Genomic DNA, 13,459 nt, shown 5'->3' with positions numbered 1-13,459 from the left:
AAATTAACGTAAAGACTCCTTTACTAGCTTATAGTTTTGTATCTAGTGCTTGTATTTGAGTGATTTCTCCAAGGAAACACAAAATATATAAAAATCTCATATTGGTAATAATTGTGTATTGTGTGAGAGTATTCCTATTTTTCATATTCTCCTGAGTAAGTGTGCCAGTCTTTCGGGACATCACTGAAGCAAAGCCAAGCAAATCACCAGCAGAGTTCTGAACTTTTAATAACACTTCCTATCTACCATACTGTATACAAAAGCACCATACAAAGGACATTTTAAGAAAATTGAACATATTATTATAGTTCTTATTTAATCTTTCTCTTTTGTCTCTTATCACTTTTAAGCAAAAACAGTGGGAGGCACTGTTGATTGGCTGACTAACCCTACCTACAACCACCCTCTCCAAAATTACCTTCCAAGCATTGGTCTAAGGGTGCCCATGTAACTCTGTCATAGCCAATATGATTTACAAAGGCTTCATGGGATGAGGCTTCCAAGGAGGTTTACAGGGGCAAACAGGCCATATAGATAATCATGTCCTTTCATGCTTTGTTCTTCTACTGGATCAGGATGTCCCAAAAGATTTTGAAGGTGAGGTAGGCATCTTGCAACCACAGAAAAGAAAGCTATATTCAAAAGATGACAGAGAAAAAATTTTAAGAGATCCCCAAGTTCCTGATAGCACTTCCAAATATTTTATAAATTCCTCTGCATATACATTTCAATCATAGGCAGGGATAATTTAAAACAGATAGAAAATGCAACATTTTATCTCTCCAAAATCTACCCAAACTGTATTTTAATGGTTCAAGGAATTTTATGAACTTTATTATGCATAGTCTATATTTTCACTCTAGAAAGAAGTAGGGTGCTACCATTATTCTTTATTTATCAAATAGGTATCAATAAGTTTTATACAATGTTTGTTACAAAGGGTTCTTTTACATCATTATGTATCTAACATTTTACTTTTTTAAAAAAAGATTTTATTTATTTATTTGAGAGAGTGAGAGATCATGAGCTGGGTGGAAGGGTAGAGGGAGAAGCAGACTCCCCACTGAGCAGGGAGCCTGATGCAGGACTTGATCCCAGGACACTGGGATCATGACCTGAGTGGGAGGCACACGCTTAACCAACTGAGCCACCCAGGCGCCCAACATTTTACTTATTAATTGATTGTGTAGATGGGCTCATTCTCCCATTACTGCTATTAATCCTGTCATAACACCTTCAGGGCATATATACAGCTACCTTATAAATTGCAAAATAAGGCTTAGAGCTAGAGGAAGAATTTTCTTCCCAGCAATTGTTAACTCAGATACTACTATTCCAGGCAAAATTTTGAATTAATGTAGTTTAACTGTTTTTCAACCCACTCTACTTAACTACATTGAAATTAATTTTAATAGTTGAGACTATAACAATTTGCACATTCCCTTTCAATAGAACAAATGGATTAAAGGGCAATAAAAAAGGACAAATGGATTAATTTATTTTTAATAACAAGATGCATGCAGAAATTCACACTGTTTATGCACTTACTTATTATTTTTAAAAAATACACTGAGATCTAATAAGGGCCAGGAAATATGTTCAGTTCAGGTAATGAAATGAAAAAGGAAAAACATCAAATATAATAAGAAACCATTTCAGGGCTTACATTTTTTTCCCAAGGCCCATAGGTGTTATAAAACCTGATAACACAATGTAAAAAGTGTTGGGACAGAGGTATACATTTTGTACCATGAAGGTAATGTGCTGGAGCTGAAGAGAAGAGCCAGGAGTGGTGAGTGGTACCATTAAACAATTTTCAAAAGTGACAAAAGCAACCTTGGTTTTTACTAGACTAAAATTGTCCTGAATTTATGGCTTAATAACTGTGTGTGTTCAACAAGGAAATTAAGAAATAAAATGTCATACACATCCATACAGGCTCAAAGAACCATTTTTAAAAATATACACGAACTGGAAGATATTGGGGTTTAGTTAAAACAACTTTTCTCAATAGTCACAATATTGTAGTTTATCATAAACTCCAGTTTATGATAGTTCTGGGTAGCACCCAAGTTGCACTGAAGTTCAATTAAGATGATCACCTTTTAACTGGTATTTGTAATTTTCTTCCCATAATCATGACATATTAATACCAATAATACTATAAAATCTTTTGAAATAGCTGGGTACTCATATTAGAATATCATTTCCTGTATTTCCTCTTTATTGCTATTTATTCCCAAGTATGAACCAGATTATTGTTTTGTTAGCTTTGACTTTATAGCAACCATAGTTTAAAGAGAAATTAGATGCAAAGGTCTACTGAAAATTTTTTGCTTGACTTAAAGATTTTTTTCTGATAGGTCTGCTTTCTCACAGAGTATTTTATTTCAATGTATTTTCTTTAGTCAAAAAATACACCTTATAACAATTGAGACTTAAAATATACGATATTTTTATATAGTAAGAGAGGTAACACCCTTTCAGTTAATGTCATATTCGATTATAAAGAGCTCACAGATCTCTAATAAAAATTTGAAACTGATCAAATACAATCAAGTTTACTATTAATATTAATGATTCTGAGAAAACACCAATAGGAACAAACTGCAAAAAAATTTCTGATAACGAACAGGTAGCTTTGTTTGAAATGACTTAGGATTAACATTATATTCAAAACTTCTCATAGTATAAAAATAGATTTTTATGGATTTACTGATTTTGAAATGCAAGAAGTCCTTATGTTAGGTTCCCTATTAAGACAAGGGAAGAAAGGAAACTTAGTTAAACCAAAGGGGATGTTAAAAACCATGACTGGGTAAGTTTTATTTTGAAGACTTTTATAAAATATTTACCCACAAATAAATACAATGAAGAGATCACAGAGTTACAACACTCAGATCCTTCAGGTGCCAATCTCCCTCGCAGAGTTGCCTTCAGCCTCTCAAGAGAAAGTTACACTTCAAAGGAAAGGTGATGAAGTTCTCATCAAACAGTTAAAAACTCCTGCAACTCTCCTTGACTTTCTTTTCTCAAGATGGTTTAGTAGTGATTGAAGTAGGTAACATTCTGTCAAAATAGTGTTATCTGAAAGGAATTTCTTAAGAAAACCTAGCTGCTACACATAATTTTCCTACATAGTTTCCATCAGCCTTTGTACGTAGCACTATTTATTCAAGTAGGATTTATTGAACTACGAACATGTTTAATTGGCAAGATTCTCTGTGAGTTAAAAATTTAAAAAAAACTATAGTAGTTCTTATTTAAAAAAAAAAAAAAAACCTTTCTGAGACCAAACCAGATCCATGTTAAATTTGAGATTTTTTAAAATATGTAATCTTCAATAATTGTCAGGTAATTATTATTCATTATTTTCCTTCAAGAGTTTAGCATTAAGAAAAGAAACAAATGTTTCAACATTTCAATTTTAATTTTTTGATATTTTCAAAAGGCTGAAAAATGATACATATTACATGGTTGACTGGCTATTTTATTCAAACACTCAAGGTATTTGTTTATCATACACACCTCCTCTATTAGTTGAAGTAAATTCACAGCTTTTCTCTTCCTGGAGAAAGGTGACAGGAGACTGTTGATTATGACAGAAACATAATTGTGTGGGAAATTAGGTATTACTCGTCTACTGAAAAAAAATTTTTTTCTCCCCCAAATCTACCTAAGTATTGATTTCTAAGATAGGGTTATTGTTGCTCTTGAGTTTGGAATAGAAACTATAAGAGACTTAAAACTTTAAGCTTCACCTTTGTAATCCTTTGAACCTAGCTATCATACTATCTCTACAGGATAAATAAGAGAAGCAAAACAGTCTATTACACTTTTACAGCACCTTTTTTCAAACATATTAGTTCTTTTTATTATTATATCCAATGCTTTAACATCATCTTTTTAAATAAAATCCTCTATAGTGGCTCTTGGAAGAGAAACTCCATATACTTGGATTTTAGACTAGAATTTAAAGTACATTCAGAATTCCCTGAATTATATTTTAAATAGCATGTACTAATATACTCACTGCTGGCCTGAGTGCTATCCCAAAGAGAAATGCCTCTTTGAGAAGTCAATTTTCATGGTAGCAAACCCACATTTTTACTTTGGACAATTGTGAATCTGAAAATGGTAATTTTATTCATGTTGTAGTTTAGGAACAGATAAATGAAGACTCAAAATTTAATTTCTGATATAAATAGTTTAAGACGTAAAAATAATTATACAACACCTTTAACAATTTTAGGAAGATGACATCAATTAATAATGGGTTCAATTCTTTTAGCTGACATGTAGAGGCATGGACAAGACTTCTACTAGGAAACCACAGGGGGAAAAAAAAGGTGTATTTCTATCCACCACTCAACAGATTTACTTAGCTTCTGCCAATACTTTCTTCTAGGCTGTGTTGGTGGCTAATGAAAGCAGCTCTTTCTGTATATTGAAATTCAATGTGTTACCTGGGCCTCTTATTGCTAGTCAATGGTTGTTAGAGGCTTGCAAGCATCTTGTATATTAGGAGCAAAGAAAGCTGAAGGCTAAGTCAAAATAAAGGTGGTCCTTCTATTTATCTATCATGAAGACAATGGGGTCTCAGATGTTTTATTAACCTGGGGCTATTCCCATCACTCCTTCCTTCTCCAACTCAATGGCTCAGTAGCTAATAGCAGCACTGCATACAATGGAGGGGTCTGACCTCTTTTGGAGCTTCCCTAAAAAAACACCACACCCAGAATACAGTTAATATTTTGTCCAAACTTGCAACTTCCTGAAAAATCTCTATTCTCTATCAACGATGATTTTGTAAAAATTTAACTCAGGAAGTTGTGCTCAGCTGTGGGATGGGGGCTGAGAATAGACCATTCAACAATAATAACTGGAGACTTCAATTCTCCACTTTTAATAATGGAAGGAATAACTAGGGAGAAGACCAACAAGGAAATCGAAGAATATTATAAGCCAACTATACCTAAGAGATATACATAGAACTTTCCAGGCTGCAACAGCAGAGTATATATTCTTCTTAAGAATACAAACGTACTATAAACTGTGATAATCAAGGCTGTGTGGTACTGGTATATGGAGAGACTGATAATTTTTTTTTTACTTTATACTATTAACTGTGATGTTGAATTTGATATATAATTTAAAATGCCATGCATTCATTTATTTTTCAGTATGCTTGTTCTTTTTTCTTTTTACTTAACTTTATTTCTGCCTTGATTATTATTTTATCAGGCCGCAAACTGGTACTGTTACTGGGCCTTATTTTATTATTACTAAATATTAAAAAAATCATATACATAAAATTAACAAAACAAAGAAACCGGCTTAAAAATAATGATCATTGGTTCGTGCATCTATCCATTTGTAGTTTTGGAGGAACAAAATTTTTCACATCACTATGTGCCTTTTTATATGCCCTATTCTACTCCATTTTCTATGCCCTACGAACCTTGTTTTTGACTAAATATGAAAAATATTTCCAAACATTTCCCAAAAAGTACTTGCTTATTCTTTTTCATATATGCAACAGGTTTACAGTGATGCTTAGAGAATATTATATGATATAAATTGTATTCTTTCTGAATTAAATGATCCCCTAAGCTCTACTTTTTTGTTATTTATAAAACGTCTATTCTTCCAGAAACTTTAAAGGATAAAAGTTCCAGGTTATACCTGAAGTGTTCTCTGTCCAGCCTGATTGCTTCTACATGAGACTTCTGATCTACTGTCCCTCTACAGCAAGCTATTTAAATCATATAAACTTAATTTTATATACAACTCTAAAATCCCACATATGTGGAAAGGAGTTCTGTTATTCTCCCTTTAAGTGTGTAAACTGTGGGACAAACAGCACCTTACCAAGCCACTTTCCCTTATTTCTGGCCATGTACCTGAGCTTTAAATACCAAGTTTAAAGGCAATCTTGTTTTTGGTGAAGTGGAAGGAACTACTTTTTTTAATTAGCAAAAATAAAAATAATACCCAAAAGGCATTTGAAATATGTAAAATATTATGATTTTGGAGAAGAAAATTATGTCAGTACTTGTATGTTTTTCTAATAATTTAATCTTTGTGAAAATACATGTCTTTGAGAACTCTGAATGAATAAAATACAGAAATTCAAAATAATAATATAAATCAGATTCACATAAAATAGATACAGAATATTATCCTAACAAAAACTATTAAAAATTGTAAAGAATAAATTGCTTTTAAGGTATTGCTATGGATAATGGTCTTAAGATTTTTTTAAAATATATGATTCTTGTATGAAATAAGACTACTAATTTTTATTTTAAAAAGTTTTTAGGTGATTCATTGTACCCTCCAATCAAACTAAAGGGAATCATCTTAGAATAACTTGACACAAGGAATCACACTAGGAGTATTCATGGTTACAGCAGTTTTCAAATTTATGTAACTAAGATCTTCTCCTTCTTAGGTATACAGGGTTTTTTGTTTATTTTAGAATTAAAATAGTTTATCTTAAACACAGTGCTGATTCCAAGATGTTCTTGTTTACATCCTTATAACAAGCTATATAGTTTTTCCTGTGTTTACGTTTGTTTTTTGGCTTTTTTTCTCAAGCAGAAATGCTTTTTCACTTCTAAAAATGGGAGACATGTGAGAATTTCTAAGAGTAAAATTATATTCATTCTTAGTGAAATGTTTAACAATCAAATTATAGTTATATATTCTAATTTATCATTAACCTTATGTTTAGGAGAGTGACAACTTTAGCAGATGTTAGAATAACAAAGAAAATCATGCAAATATTTTAACTGTAAATGGAAAAAAAACATGTTGAACATGGGAAATATTCATTGGTGTACAGCTTTCTTTTTTTTTAATTCGTTTTTATTTTATTTTTTAAAAGATTTTATTTATTTATTTGACAGAGAGAGAGACAGCTAGAGAGGGAACACAAAGAGGGGGAGTGGGAGAGGGAGAGAGAAGCAGGCTCCCCGCTGAGCAGGACTAGGGGCTAGACCTCAGGACCCTGGGATCATGACCTGAGCTGAAGGCAGAAGTTTAACTGACTGAGCCACCCAGGCGCCCCTGGTGTACAGCTTTCATTGAATGGTATACAACTTTCGTTTTAATGGCATACGGAGATTGATGCTAGGACTTGAGAACAAAGTGGATTATCCCCTAAAGTTCTTTAATGAATTCATAATGTTGATATTACAAGACAATTCTTCCCTAATATATGTCACTTAGCATATGTTTATATGATGTTAGTTTATGAATCTTGAAATGCTAATTCTCTTTCCTATGTATATATATAACCAAACTAACTTGATTCTAAACTCTCATTTAGATGGGCATACATACACTACTGTTTTAAAGAATTTCTATTTTCCTAAGGGACTTGCCATTTGCCATCACCTATAAAATCAGGCCATTGCCATTATTGATTACTAGGGTTCATTCAAGTTCTTAATTTTTCTTGATATACCAAACCTTCCTGAAATTTAAGTCAATTTTTGTCTTTCTGCCATTTTTCTTTGTCTTTTATATTTTTGTTCTGTTATCAGTGAAGATGAAGAACAGCTGCCACAGTCCTTTCCTTAAAATGCATTTATAGCCTGAGAAGGGCCTTGAGAGATCATCGATCCTTTCCATTTACAGAGAAGGTGCAGGGTAACAGTGAAGGTCACCCAGCAAATCCATGGTAAGGCTGGGACTGAAGGATCAGTCTTGTGACAAGCCTGTGTTCTCTCCAGTCTTCAAAGCTTAAGCAATTATCAGGTTACCACAGAGATTTTTTCTTTCTAGCCTTAAGACAAAAACATATTTTATGATTTTCCTTAAAGCTAATTTATAGATCCATTGGGCAGACACACAGAAAATAAGTCAATGTAGTCAAACTTCTTAAATTGGTAAAAAGAAAAGCTTAACCCCTTCCAAGCCGTTAAGCTTTAAATCTAATAGGGAATTATCATTAAATACAGTATAAGTATCTCTTTCTTTTGATTAATACTGTAGCTCATGTATTAAGGCTTAATGAAATAAAGCCATTGTAAAATAAATGATCAGGAAATTAGTGAATCATTTGTGTACTTGGTGTGGGTTGGTGTTAGTAATGAAGGAGAAATAGCATTATTTGTAAACATTTTCTCCTTTTTTACTGAAGAAAATTAGATAATTCAGGTAAGTCTGACCACCAATAAAAGTATTAACTACTATTATTTAAGCAGAGTTTCTAGAATTAAAGAGATAAACATAATAAATGCATTTTTAGTAAGTGGGTATACTTAGAACCTTGTATTTATAATGATTACTAGATAGCAAGTAATTATGCTAACAATAAAAATCACTAGTTTTATATATGGGCATATCTTGGAGATAATTGTGGGTTCAGTTCCAGACCACCATAATAAAGCAAATATCACAATGAAGTAAGTCAAATGAATTTTTCAGTGGTCCACTCCATATAAAAGTTTTGTTTACACTATACTACAGTCTGTTAAGTTTGCAACAGCATTCTGTCTAAAAAAATAATGTGCATACCTTAATTAAAAAATGCTTTATTGCTAAAAAATGCTAATCATCATATGGGCTTTCAGGGAGTCATAATCTTTTTGCTAGTGGAGGGTCTTGCCTCATTGTTGATGCCTGCTGACTAATCAGGGCGGTGGTTCGGGTGGCTGTGGGTAATTTCTTATAATAAGACAATGAGGTTTTCTGGGGCTCTTGGATGGCTCAGTCGGTTAAGTGTCTGCCTTCAGCTCAGGTCACAATCTCAGGAACCTGGGATCGAGCCCCACATCAGGCTCTCTGCTCAGCAAGGAGTCTGCTTCTCCCTTTCTCTCTCCCCCTCCTACCCACTCATGCTCTCTCGCTCACTCTCAAATAAATAAATAAATAAATAAAACCTGTTTAAAAAAAGACAAGGAAGTTTTCCACATTGACTGACTTTTGCTTTCATGAATAAGTTCTCTGCAGCATGTGATGCTGTTTGATAGTATTTTAACCACAATAGAACCTCTTTCAAAACTGAAGTCAGTCCTCTCAAACCCTGCCACTGCTTTATCAACTAAATTTATGTATTATTCTAAATCCTAGATTGTCATTTCAACAATCTTCCCAGCATCTTCACCAGTAGTAGATTCCATCTCAAGAAAGCACTTTCTTTGCTTATCCATAAGCAACTTCTCATCCACTAGTTTTATCATGAGATTGTAGAAATTCATTCACATCTTCAGGCTCCACTTCCAACTCTAGTTCTCTTGTTAATTCCATATCTGTGGTGACTTCCTCCACTGAAATCTTGAATCTCACTAAGTCATCCTTGAGGTCTGGAATCAACTTCTTCCAAACTCCTATTAATGTTGATGTTTGCTTCCCGTGAATCACATATTTTCATAATGTCACCTAGAACAGTGAATCCTTTCCATAAAGTTTTCAATAGATCCATCAGAGGAATCACTATCTATGGCAGTTACAGCCTTATAAAATGTATTTCTTAAATAATAAGACTTGAAAGTCAAAATTAATCCTTCACCTATAAGCTGCAGAACAGATATTATGTTAGTGGGCATGAAAACAACAATAATCTCATTGTACATCTTCATCAGAGCTCTTAGGTGACCAGATGCATTGTCAGTGAACAGTAATATTTTGAAAGGAATCTGTTTTCTGAGCAGATTTCAACAGTGGGCTTAAAATATTCAGTAAACCACACTGTAAACAGATGTGCTGTCATCCAGGTTTTGTTATTCCCTGTATAGTGCACAGGCAGGGTAGACTTAGCATAATTTCTAAGGGCCCTAGGAGTTTTGAAATGGTCAATGAGCACCGGCTTCAACTTAAAGGAAACAACAACATAGTTCCCAATAAGAAAGTCAGCCTGTCCTTTGAAGTTTTTAAGCCAGGCGTCATCTTCTCTCCAGCTATGAAAGTCCTGGATGACATATTCTTCCAACAGAAGGCTATTTTATTTACACTAAAAACCTGTTGTTTAGTGTAGCCACTTTAATTAGTTATCTTTGCTACATTTTCTGGATAACCTGCTGTGGCTTCTACATTAGTACTTGCTGATTCACCTTGCACTTTTATATTATGGAAATGGCTTCTTTTCTTAAAACTCATGAACCAACCTCTACTAGCTTCAAATTTTTCTTCTGTAGCTTCCTCATCTCTCTCAGCCTTCACAGAACTGAAGAGAGTTAGGGCCTTGCTCTGGATTTGGCTTTGGCCTAAGGGAATATTATGGCTGGTTTGCTCTCCTCCCCAGACCACTGAAACTTTCTCCGTATCAGCAATAAGGTTATTTCACTTACTTATCATTCATGTGTACAATGGAGTGGCACTTTATATTTCCTTCAAGAACTATCTTTTGATTCACAACTAGGCTAACTGGCTCAAGTGGCCTAGCTTTCAGCTTATCTCAGCTTTTGTTTGACATGCCTTCTTCAGTAAATTTAATCATTTCTAGCTTTTGATTTAAAGTGAGAGACATGTAACTATTCCTTTCACTTGAATACTTGGAGGCCTTTATAAGGTTATTAATAGGTCTTAATTTCAATATTGTGTGTCTTAGGGAATTGGGAGGCCTGAGGAGAGGGAAAGAGTTGGAAGAATTGTTTATCAGTGGAACAGTCCAAACAGTCCATTTATTGATTAAGTTTGCTGTGTTATATGGGGACAGTTCGTGGTGTCCCAAAAACAATTACGATAGTAATGTCAGAGACCACTGATCACAGATTACCATGAAAAATATGATGAAAAAGTTCGAAATACTCCAAGAATTAACAAAACATGACACAAACACATGAAATGAGCATATTCTGTTAGAAAAACAGCACTGATAGACTTACTCAACACATAATTTATAAAAAGCACAATATCTGAGAAGTGGAATAAAGTGAAGTGCAATAAAATAGACTTTTTTTTCCCCTTATGCTAAGATAAATGTATTAAATCTGATTACTTAACATATTTTCTGGTTAGGAATTTTTTCAATGCTATGCACAATGCAGTATTTTTAGATAAATTTTCATTCATAATTCCTTTTTCCATAATTATGATAACACCACATTATATACACTTGAGGTGATTTACCTGTAAATATTGTAATTACATCAGTTAGACACCTGAGCCTTTCAGAAGTTAATAACTATAAACCATAAGGAGAATATATCACCATCTAGATTTTCTTAAAATGGAACAATAAAAAGGATGCCAAGATTCATTGTGTTTTTTAATTAAAATAATAATCAGTTAAATTTTGAAAGTCTACTAATAGAAACCTACAAAAGAATCATAAGTAAGATGAATAAATAATAACACTTTGCTACAGATAAAGAGCAGATTTAATTTTGTTAATTCTGTTGTTTTCAAATTTATGAAATTTCAGATTTCTGTACCGCTCTCCTTCCTTCCTTCCTCTCTCTCTCCTGACACATACAATTTTAAATATGCATATATAATTATACACATAAACACACATATAAATATATATATACACACACACATATACATATATACACCTCATAATATTTTTAAATGCCCTGCTTGTAAGGTTTTCTTCTGTGTCCTAAGACTTATATCCTAGAAGAAACCAATCTGAACTGTGAAAATCCTCATTTCCACTGGGAATTTTATTTTTAGATTTTCACTCTCCATCCATCTGCCTTTGAGCAATTTTCTGTGCTTCAAGCATGAGCAAGCAGTATTAATCCAATTTCTAGTTTCTGTGAAGCACATTATGTTAGATCATATGCACTTCAGTGCTTCTTCTTAGAAACTTTGTGTTTACTTAACTATTTCACTGTCAAACTTTATAGATGAGAGGAGCAAAGAAATACAAAATCTAGGTAAAAATGTTATTAATTTTACTTTCCTTCTAAAAAAGAATTCACTGATTCAAAAACAATGGCATCTTATGATAAAACAAAATACTGTCTGACACAGCAAAATTACACATTGATATTTGAGCAAATATCAATAAAATTAACAAAAATAGTTTATTGTTCTAATGGTCAGATACTTCAATTATGTTTGAGGAAGTATGAAACTTTCTTCGGTATTAATAAGACAACATCATCTTATACGAACTCATTATGATTTATATGAATTTATTTCCTTGCTTCCAAAGATATTTTGAGTTATTTGAAAATGCAATATGTCCACCCAATGTATAAAATTATCATAGAAATTAGGTAATGTGAATATAAAAGCTATTATCAACTCTTAAAAGTCAAATGAAAACATTGTGCAAGTTATCCTTTATTTTCCAAATATAGTCACTGCCCTTCAAAACAGATGTATTATGTATGATTCAAAGTTTTGAATAAATATTGAAAATTTGATTAAACATTAGATTGCATTGAGGATAAATTTGAAATGGATGAACCTTTCAATATTCCTCAAAATTCCTGGGTAATTCCAAAGATATTAACAAGGTTTATTGTATAATCTAAAGGGAATACCATTTGAGCTTATGGCATCAATCTATCAATATATTTAGTAGTGCTATAAGTAAACAGTTGGTCCTTAGAATTTCATGTTAGAAAGGATTTAGAACATATGTTCTTCAACTGAAAACAAGTTGTAGAAAATTTAATTCAATTTCACACATTCTAGGTAAAAACTAAGTAATAGACACTGTAGTATAATCTGTATTAGTCAACACTCTCAAAATTAAAAAAAAAACACTGCATTGTAATAAAAAGATATTTTAAAAAATTAAAGCCTAACACAGAAGGAAGAGAATAAAACAAAATTAAATGCTCTTTTTTCCCTACTTTATTGTTCTTTACACACACAAAAATTGTATATATCTAGGTGTGCATCTCATGTTTTGATACACATATATACAGTGAAATGAATATCAAAAACTAACATCTATCATCTCATATACTTATTTTTGCCCTCTGTGGCAAGGGCACTTAAGATCTACCCTTTTAGCAAATGTGAAGTATACAATACAGTATTACTAACTATAGTTCAAGTCCCCATATATTAGATCTCCAAAACATATTCATCTTGCATAAATAAAACACAATACCATTTGACCCCATCTCTCCCTCCCCCAGAACTTGGTAACCACCTTTTTAGCCTCTACTTCTACAAATTTGACTATTTAAGAGCCCATATGAGTGAGATCATACAGTATTTGGCTTATTTTACTGAACATAATGTCCTCCAGGTTCATCCATGTTGCTGTAAAAGGCAAAATTTCCTTCATTTTTAAGACTGAATAATATTCCATTGTGTACATATTTGTCTACCATGTTTTCTTTATAAATTCATCTATCATCAAACATCTAGTTGTGTCCACATCTTGGCTATTGTGAATAATACTGAACATGGGAGTGCAGATATATGAGATACAGATTTCATTTCCTTTGGGTATAAACCAAGAACTGGAACTACCCAATCACATGGTACTTCTATTTAAATTTTTTGAGGAACTTCCATACTGTTTTTCATAATGGCT

At 32.6% G+C, this 13,459-nt stretch overlaps 1 pseudogene; it reads right to left on the bottom strand.

The window, feature by feature from the left end:
* Positions 1–483: 483 nt before the first annotated feature.
* Positions 484–13,459, bottom strand: part of LOC130543291 (tigger transposable element-derived protein 1-like) — a 32,618-nt pseudogene continuing 19,642 nt past the window's right edge.

The sequence above is a fragment of the Ursus arctos genome, unplaced genomic scaffold (assembly GCF_023065955.2).
Source record: "Ursus arctos isolate Adak ecotype North America unplaced genomic scaffold, UrsArc2.0 scaffold_10, whole genome shotgun sequence".
NCBI lineage: Eukaryota > Metazoa > Chordata > Mammalia > Carnivora > Ursidae > Ursus > Ursus arctos.
This window is presented reverse-complemented; position numbering and strand designations above follow the sequence as displayed.